Raw genomic sequence first — 9,453 nt, forward strand, 5'->3', positions numbered from 1 at the left:
ATGCCTAATAATCCAACCTTTGAAGCACCTTATTGGAGATAAAACAAAAGAGATATCGAGTTGTGAATTATGGAGAATGAGCTGAAGTTTGATTCCAAAAAGAACCCTAAGGTGTCACAAAAGTGGCCCATAATTTCGCTAAACTAACAGGGCCTCATAGGCAGGCCTCGCTAAAGCAAGACCCTAGTTGCTAAAGCGAGGGTCGCTTTAGCAAAGGCTAGGCTGCTAAAGCGACGACACCCAGCAAGCGAACCTCGCTTAAGCGATGCCCTGGCCGCTTAAGTGAGAGCGCTAAAGTAGACCCAAAGCCGAAAAATTAGAGCTATCAGCTACATCAGCTGAGTTTAGCCTTGCCTTAGTCTCCGACAGGGTGCTCAGGATTTGTGTGGGACCCTATGTGCACAAAAAAACTATGCTACCCCACCAAATTTGATGTTCTAAACTCAATAGTAGGGTCCCACACACAAGTGTCATTTTATCAAATTTTATAAGAGGCCTCGAGATTAGTGTGAAAGCCTCTAGTAGCACACAAAAGGCCAATTTAGAACAAATTCGACATTCCATAGCTAACACGAGTGACGAAATTTTTATCTGAGTATGTTTTCCAAGAATATTGACCAAGGTCAAACTTAGGCCAAAACTTAAGAGCTAAAAAGCCTAATGGTTCAAACTCACATTGAAAGCCTTGGGGATCGAACCGACCATACCACTAGCCTAAAATGACCATTACAGAGTTGATGGAACCATTAAAATTCTATTTTGAGGGTTCTTACTGATGTTTTGACCTAAATCAATTATTCAAGTTTAAAATGCTCCAAAATAAGGAAATGGGCATATATCCTAAATGAACTACCAAGCAACAAAACAGTCAACGCTAGCAAGTCATAAATAACTCGGTGTTTCTATAAGAATGCTCTAAATGACAAAAAGAATGCAATTACACAAAAATGACCTAAAGGGTCATTACAATATCCAACTACTAAAAGAACTTTTATCCACGAAAGTAAGAGTCAATAAGAACCTTGAAGGCTCAAATAAGCAAGGGAACTGCCCCCCACGTCCTGCTTGGTTTCCCAGGTAGCCTCATCAACTTGAGGATGCCTCCAACGGACCTTAACCATAGGAAGGGTTGTAGACTACAATAATCTCACATCTCTAGCTAAACTGGTAACCGGCTCCTCTACAAAGGTCAAACGATCATCCAACTCAACTAAATCATACTGGAGCACATGAGACTTATGAAGAACATAGCGGTATAGCATCAAGACATGGAAAACTGAATGGATAGCTGAAAATGTTGGACGTAGGGCTAATTCATAAAAGACATCTCTGATTGTTCTCAAAATCTCAAAAGGCCTTATACACCTGGGCTAAGATTGTCCCGCCTCCCAAATCTCATCAAGCTCTTCATGGGAGACACTCAGAGGAATACCCTATCATCAACAACAAACCTCAAAAATGGACACCTACGATCAGCATAACTTTGTTGCCTACTCTGAGCTGTTGTGAGCTTATCCTGAATCACCCTCACATGATCTAAGGCCTTGAATCAAGTTAGAATCATGTGGCCTAAGTTTTGTAGAGTTAAACTAACCAACCAGAGAGTGAAAAAGCCTACCATATACGGCCTCGAAAGGGGTCATCTGAATATTAGAATATTAGTTGTTATTGTATGCAAACACTAGTCCCATTGACCTCCAAAATCTAAAATACATGCCTGCAACATATCCTCAAGAACAAAAATAGTGCGCTCTAATTTGTCCCATCAGTCTTCGGGTAAAAAATTGTGATAAGGTCGACGCAGGTACCCAACTCCTCCTAAAAAGTCCTCTAAAAGCTAGAAGTGAACAATGATTTTTGGTTAGAAATGATAGATACATAAACACCACGAAGATGGACCATCTACTGAATATAGATACGAGCCAATCTATCAACATTGAAGGAAGTATGAATGGGAATGAGGTGTGTTGACTTGGTTAATCGATCCACAATGACTTAAATATTGTTAAAGTCCATGGTGATACTCTTCCACTTCCACTCTGGTATGGGTAATCTCTGAAACACGCCACCAAGCCTTAAGTGCTCGACCTTCATCTGCTGACAAGACAGGCAACGGGACACATAGTCTGCTAGTTCTCTCCTCATGCCGCTCTATCAAAAGTGCTGTCTCAAAATGCAATACATCTTTGTTGTGCCCAAATAGATGGAATATCTGGAATCATGGGCCTCATGAAGGATTAAGTGGATCAAACCCCCAACTCTCATAACATAAATATGGCCAGCAAACCTCAACACCCCACTTGTATCTAAGGTAGCCTGACTAGCATCACATCCTAACACTTGATCTTGAAGAGAAGCCAAGTCCTTATCCTCAAACTAACAATTAGGAATCTGATCCAACAGAGATGACTAAACTCTGACATAGGATAGCACCCGTCTAGAATTTGAAATATCCAATCGAATCATGTTGTTGGCTAAGGACTGAATGTCCAAAGCCAAAGGTCCCTCAACAATAAAAAGGAAGGCTAGACTACCCATACTCATCTTCTTTTAACTTAAGGCGTCCGTTGCTACATTCGCCTTGCCCAAATGGTAAAGAATGGCGAGGTCATAGTCCTTCAGGAGCTTAATCCAATGGTCTTGCCTCAAATTAAGATCCCTTTGACGTATAATGTACTAGAGGCTCCAATGATCAGTGCAGATCTCACAACGAACTCTATACAAGTAGTGCCTCCAATTCTTAACCGTAAAAACAAATATCATCAACTCCAAAGAATAAGTACGGTAGTTGCACTCATGAAACTTAATCTGCTTCGGTGCATATATTATAACCCAGCCTCGCTGTATCAATACACAACCTACACTAACACCAGACGCATCATAATATACCGTGAAGTCCTCACCCTCAACTGGAAAAGACAATAATAATAGGGTGGTAAGCAACTCCTTGATACTCAGAAATCTCATCTCATACTTCTCCGATCACTCAAAAAGAACATCCTGGCAATCAATCGAGTCAAAGGTGTTGCAATAGTGGAGAAGCCCTCAACAAAACATTGTAGTAACCTACTATACTGATGAAACTACAAATCTCAGACACTGAGGTAGGACTCACCCAATCACAAATAGCCTCAATCTTCATCGGTTCCACCATAATCCATCCTTGGACACCACACACCCCAAGAATGCTATAGACTCAAGCCAAAACTCACACTTTGAGAACTTGGCATAAAGTCTCTAATATCTCAAAGTCTGGAGAACTATCCCCAAATATTGGTCATGCTCACTCCGATTTTGCGAGTATATAATATGTCATTAATGAAACCTATGACGAAGGAATTAAGATATGTCCTGAACACACGATTCATCAAATCCATGAAGGTAGTAGGGGAATTAGTAAACCCAAAAGACATCACTAGGAACTCATAATAGTCATAGCGAGTCATAAATAAATTTTTAGGGATGTCCAATGCCCTAATCCTCAACTGATGGTAATCGGATCTCAAGTCAATCTTAGGAAACACTGTGGCACCCTAAAGCTTATCAAATAGGACATCAATACAAGGCATGGGTAACAGTTCTTCACCGTCACCTTATTCAGTTTCCTATAGTAACACACATCCGTATAGAGCCATGTTTCTTCTTCACAAATAAGATTGGGGCACCGTAAGATGATATACTAGGTCGAATGAATCCCTTACCTAAGAGATCCTAAAATAAAACATTGAGCTCCTTTAGCTTTGTGGGGATCATCTGGTATGGTGGGATAGAAATAGGATGAGTACCGTCTCTATGTCATTGGTAAAACCAATATCATGGTCCAGGGGAAGGCCAGACAGGTCTTTAGGAAATACATCCCCATACTCTCGTACTATAGGAACTGAATCAACTGTAGGGCCCTCCATACTAACATCTCTCATATAAGCTAGGTAAGCTAAGCATCCTCTAGCCGCTAACCTCTGTTCCCGAATAAAAATAATAACCCCAATCATAATGTGATTACAAGAGCCTTACCACACTATCGATGGAATACCAGGCATGTCTAAGGTAATGATCTTGGAATAGTAATCTAACACCGCTTAGTAAGGGGATAACTAGTCCATCCCTAGAATCATATCAAAATCTACCATATTAAGTAGTATAAGGTGAGACCGATGTCCCTTCCCCTAAATAGTCACCAAACAAGATCTGAATACCTAATCTACTACTAAAAACTTACCTACTAGGGTCAAAACATGCAACAACACTGCTAAGAAAATCGAGCATATGCTCAATTGAGGAGAAAAATAATTAAATACATATGAAAAAGTAGAGTCTAGATTGAATAAAGTTGAGGCAAACTGATGGTATAGAAGAAACATACCTGTAACCACATCATCTGATGCTTCAGCCTTTGCTCTCACTAGAGCTGCATAGAAGTTTCCCTAGGAGCCCCTACCTTGAGCATCAACTTTTCCACCTGACCTACCTCCCTAGGGAGCTCCCTGTATACCCTGATGACCACCCAAGTCGTCCTGACCCTGGACTTTGCCTCTAATCGGAGGTGATGTTACTAGGGCTGGTCGAGCTACCTATAGAGCTGGTGTAGTTATCCTACAAAAGAAACACTCCCTAGATAAGTGATCAGGTTCCCTACACTCATAACAACCCTGCAGAGGTTTGCTTGCAGCTAGAGGATGGCTATCACGGCCTGAACCACCTTGACATTCACTCAGGTAGGCACTAGAACCACCCTGATGGTGTTGGTCTCACTCTAAAGCATACAATAAATCTTGGAATAGGTGGCTAGAGTGACCCTTATGGAACCTCTACGGGGCCTATCATATGAATCCCTAGGCCTAGGATGGGACTAGTTGTGGCTATCCTCCAACCTAGACCTTTTATCGTTGCCTCCATGGGCCTTATGATGGAGTTGCTCAAGTGTACGAGCATAGTCCAATACATACAGAAAGGAGCAGCCCACTGAAACCATAGACTAAGTCTCAATCCACAGCTGGAGTCTCAACCCTCTGACGAAGCACCAAACTCTCTCCTTCTCAGTCGGTAGAATCATAGTAGCATGATGAGAGAGCTGGTGGAATCTAGCCTCATACTATGACATGGTCATAGGGCCCTGCTCCAACCTCAAGAACTGGTCACGAAGCTGATCTCTGACGTTCCGTGGGATGAACCTGGACAAAAAGGCCTCTAAGAACTCTCCCAAGGACACCAATAGAGATACATCTCGCCTAGTCTCTATGTATGAACGCCACTACTATCTATCAAGACCATCAAGATGATACGTGGTAAAGTTGACTTCTCTCGACTCTACTAATCCCAAAGTATATAGCCGTTCTCGGCAGGTAGTGAGTAGCTTATTTTATAACCAATCACCCTAGAAAACCTCAGTGATGATAGTCTCAGAAACACCCTGAGCATCTTTTGATCCTGTAGTGCCATGATGCCATTAATAACATCCGGCTAGGAGATAACATATATCGGTGGAGGCTGAACCTATGAAGCTGTTGGTGTAGCCTGACCCATCCTGTTACACCTCATATTCTTAAGCTCAGAATGTTTCTTAAACTTCTTAGAAGTTATCATATGAGACGGATAATCTACGATACTATCAAACAACTCTAAAGAAGGGAGAATGTGATACCCATAGTAAGGAAGGTTAGGAATAGAGTCATGAGAAGTCGGAAGGAGTTGGAGGCCAAGTAATGAGTCGTACGACTCGACTTACCTACATAAGCTATTAACTTAGAAGTTTTACATACTTGAGCTACTTGAGTATATACTAAGCTTGTGTAGCCGGGATTACATGGATTCTTAAGGTAAGATGAGATTACGAACCCATGAGGGAGAGAAAAGGATGACACATGGCAGCAAAAAGAGAGTACCACATGGCAGCAGGAGGAAGTGCCACGTAGAAGCAACTCAAGCAAGGAGGTAACTCACCTGCCTGCTTGGGGGGGTGGACCCCACTGCCATGTGGCAGCCTAAGGGTGGTTGCATGATTGAGGTAGCCCAATAAGGATTTGACACATGTAACCCTTAGGGGATGAGATGTGTCACCTCCTAAGGGAAAGTATATCTATCCTATTTGATGACTAAGTCATCATATTAAACTTTTCCAACACTTAGAAAGTGAGAAAGAAAGAGAGAAAAATGCTAGGGAGCAAAACGGGAGACCTACGGGTTTGAGCAACAAAAAAGGTAAGTCCCAATTTCGTTCTGTGAATTAATTATTTAAGTTATCCTAAGATGATATGATGGTGTTTAATAACAAAAAAATTCTATTTGGGGCAGCGAAGAAGCGACACAAATAGCCTACTACTTTTCAGCACTTCCGAGGCAAGTTTTAGGTGGATTTTGGCAAGTTTTACCAATTTTGGGTAAAGTAAGGTATTTCCTTTAAATTTGGAGGTTATGGGGATGTTACGGAGTGTATTATATGCCTTTTATGTGGCTGGAAGTATAAAGATTTCATAGGGATGCTCGACGTTTGAAACAAACTAAATTGGAGTCGCTATAGTTAAATTGTAGTCGAAGCAAGGTGTTGTGCTTGTGGTGCGCAGCTGCAGGTGTGTGGTGGTGTGTTAAAGGGCTGGAAAATGGTCTAAATAGAGAGTGGGTGATGCTGGTTGCATCCACATGACCCTCCGCTTTGTATAGCTAAAAGTTTTATGAAATAAAGATTAAAGACCCTATTTTGGTATAGTAGGTTTAAGCGAGTTGTTTGGAGTTTGTGTTGTGTGATGTGGAAGTGGTTTACTTGTATATATGTTGCTGATTTTTGTTTTTGGTTGGCTGCTAAGGTTTGGGGGTTAAATTGGAAGTTTGGATAGGGCAAGTTATAGAGTCGATTCTGCCCGATTTCCGTTAACCCCTTAACTAACTAATAGACTAGTCGAGTAGCGTGAACAAGGAGGTAATTCCTATGGATAATGGACAGTAGGTTTAGGGGATGGCAAGTAGAAATTCACTAACCTTAGTACTACTTTCGTGATAAATAGGTCAAAGGAGTAACAAAGTGAGTCTGGATGCGATTAACCCATAATAAGTATGTAAAGCTAATCCTCTTTTCTTTTGGAATGTCTTAGGTATAAGTTATGAATGGTTTGTATATGAAATATGGGGATAATTCCACTCGTGAAACTCCAAGTGTAATTCATAAACTTTATTCACTTTATGATGTTAAGACTCCTGTAATAGTTGAGTTATTGCCTTTTAAGGCTGCTAGATCATGAACAGTAGTATATGTAAGGGCTGTCTCTTCTTCCTTTTGGAAAGTCTTAAGTATAAATGCAATGGCATATGATATGATGTAGAGGTAGTTCCCGTTATAAGCTCTAGGTATAACTTGTGACTTTTATTCATTACTTGATATTAGAATTCTTAAAGTAGTTGAACTACTACCCTCGAGTCTCCTATCTGATGAATAATAATTGAATGCATCATCTCCTATTCCGAAGGTCTCTGTGATGACAAACATCTCTAATTTTTTAAGCTGATTAACCTTGTCTCGATACACATCTATGATTCTTGAGACTCCAGCTAATATGATCCCTAACGGTGTTTAGAAGGTACTTAAGACGATTACTACTCTGGTCTTCAAGTGATGGTTCACTTGACTATTTTATTGAGTCTCAACTGATGACTTAGTTGCATATGGTTTCTTACTACTCTACTCGTGCACGCTGTAACCCATTTTCCTCTGATTCCCATAAGGGGGCTGAGAATGCAGTTGTGCCTTACTCTTCGCTCACCGAGTCTCGGGCCGACTATATATATATGTAGAAGTATACGATGATGAAATATGGTATACGATGAAGTGAAGCATACGATGATGTCATATGTGATGATGTTCGTCACCGCATCCCAGGCCAGGTATGTACATGATGATATGATGGAAAATGTGGATCGGGTTGTACGTTCCTCGACATTATTTTAAAATATAGATTGGGTTGTACATTCCTCGACACTATTTTAAAATATTAATCGAGACGTATGTTCCTCGGTATTATTTTAAAGTATGGATCGGGCCAAACGTTCCTCAGTATATTTTACTATATGATAATGGCACCGATTCCTATTGCGGGTCGGGTGCAGTACAACATGTACACCACTCTTTCACCGAGACCCTCACTAAAGGGCCGGATATGATAGATAGGCATACATATAAAGACATAGTGAGGTACTTATAATGTATGAAATGATACCATATACGAAGGTATGATGTCATATATGATGATATGGTAACACCGAGTCCTATAGCGGGTTGGGAATGATATGTGAGGATGATATGCATGCCCTCTTTTCATAAGGTGCAGGTATAGTGAATTGTTAATTGTCATACTTGTTTCTTGCATCCCCATTTCAGTTGCTATTCAGTTATGATATATTATGATTTATATACTCAGTACATATGTTGTACTGACCCCCCATTCTCCGGGGGGCTGCGTTTCATGCCCGCAAGTACAGATGTTTATTTTGGAGATCCTCTACCTTAGGATTTCTACTCTGCGATGTTGGGAGCTCTCCACTATTCCGGAGCCTAACTTTTAATAATGGTCATTTAATATGTATATATTTATTTCTCTAGGGGTACGACGGGGACCCTGTCCTGCCATATGTTGCTGTTACTATTCTCAGAGGTTTGTAGACATATGTATGTGGGTTATTTGTGAGTTCATTTCGATTGTGCTTATACGGCACATTGTAAATGTTTTTATATTACAATAGCCTTGTCGGCTTGCGTGCCTTTTCATGATATGACATGAATGAAAGAGGCCACACGTACACAAAAAAGTTTTAACTCATTGGGGTTTTTATGAGTAGTAGCACTTTGTTCATAGTTCAATTTGACTACAGCTGATAGGTATGTCTACGGGAGTCCAGGTCGGACCTCAGTCGTGCCTACGGGGTTGGGTCATGACAGAAGTAGTATCAGAGCAAGTTGTCCTTGGAGTGTCTATAGACCGTGTCTAGTAGAGTCTTGTCTATGGTATGTTGTGCACCACATCTATAGACAGGAGGCTATAGGACATTTAGAATGTTACCTTCTTTCGTATCTAAGATCATGCGATAGAGCCGAGTCATAGGGAATGAAATTCCTCCTACTAACCTGTGCTTTCAGCAGAAGGGAAACATCGATAGAAGAAAGTAACTGATGATATTGGAAGTTACAAGGCACGCAGGTAAGCAAAGGTATGAAAGACATATGTCAAGTAAGGTGTTGAAATACGGTTGACATATAAAGATGAAAAGCGAAAGGAAAGGTAAATAGGAAAGTGCAACAGGTGCAGTTCGAGTGGATATACGAAGTAAGTCCATTTCCATACTGTTAATTATGGGTGCCTTGTGTGGCTACGATATGAGATGATACGACTATATATATGCATGCCCTGTGAGGCACTGTTGGCATTTTCTGCATGCAGGGGTTGAGATTGTAAGAAATACAGAGGAAAC

This window comes from Solanum dulcamara, chromosome 12, assembly GCF_947179165.1.
Source record: "Solanum dulcamara chromosome 12, daSolDulc1.2, whole genome shotgun sequence".
Classification (NCBI taxonomy): domain Eukaryota; kingdom Viridiplantae; phylum Streptophyta; class Magnoliopsida; order Solanales; family Solanaceae; genus Solanum; species Solanum dulcamara.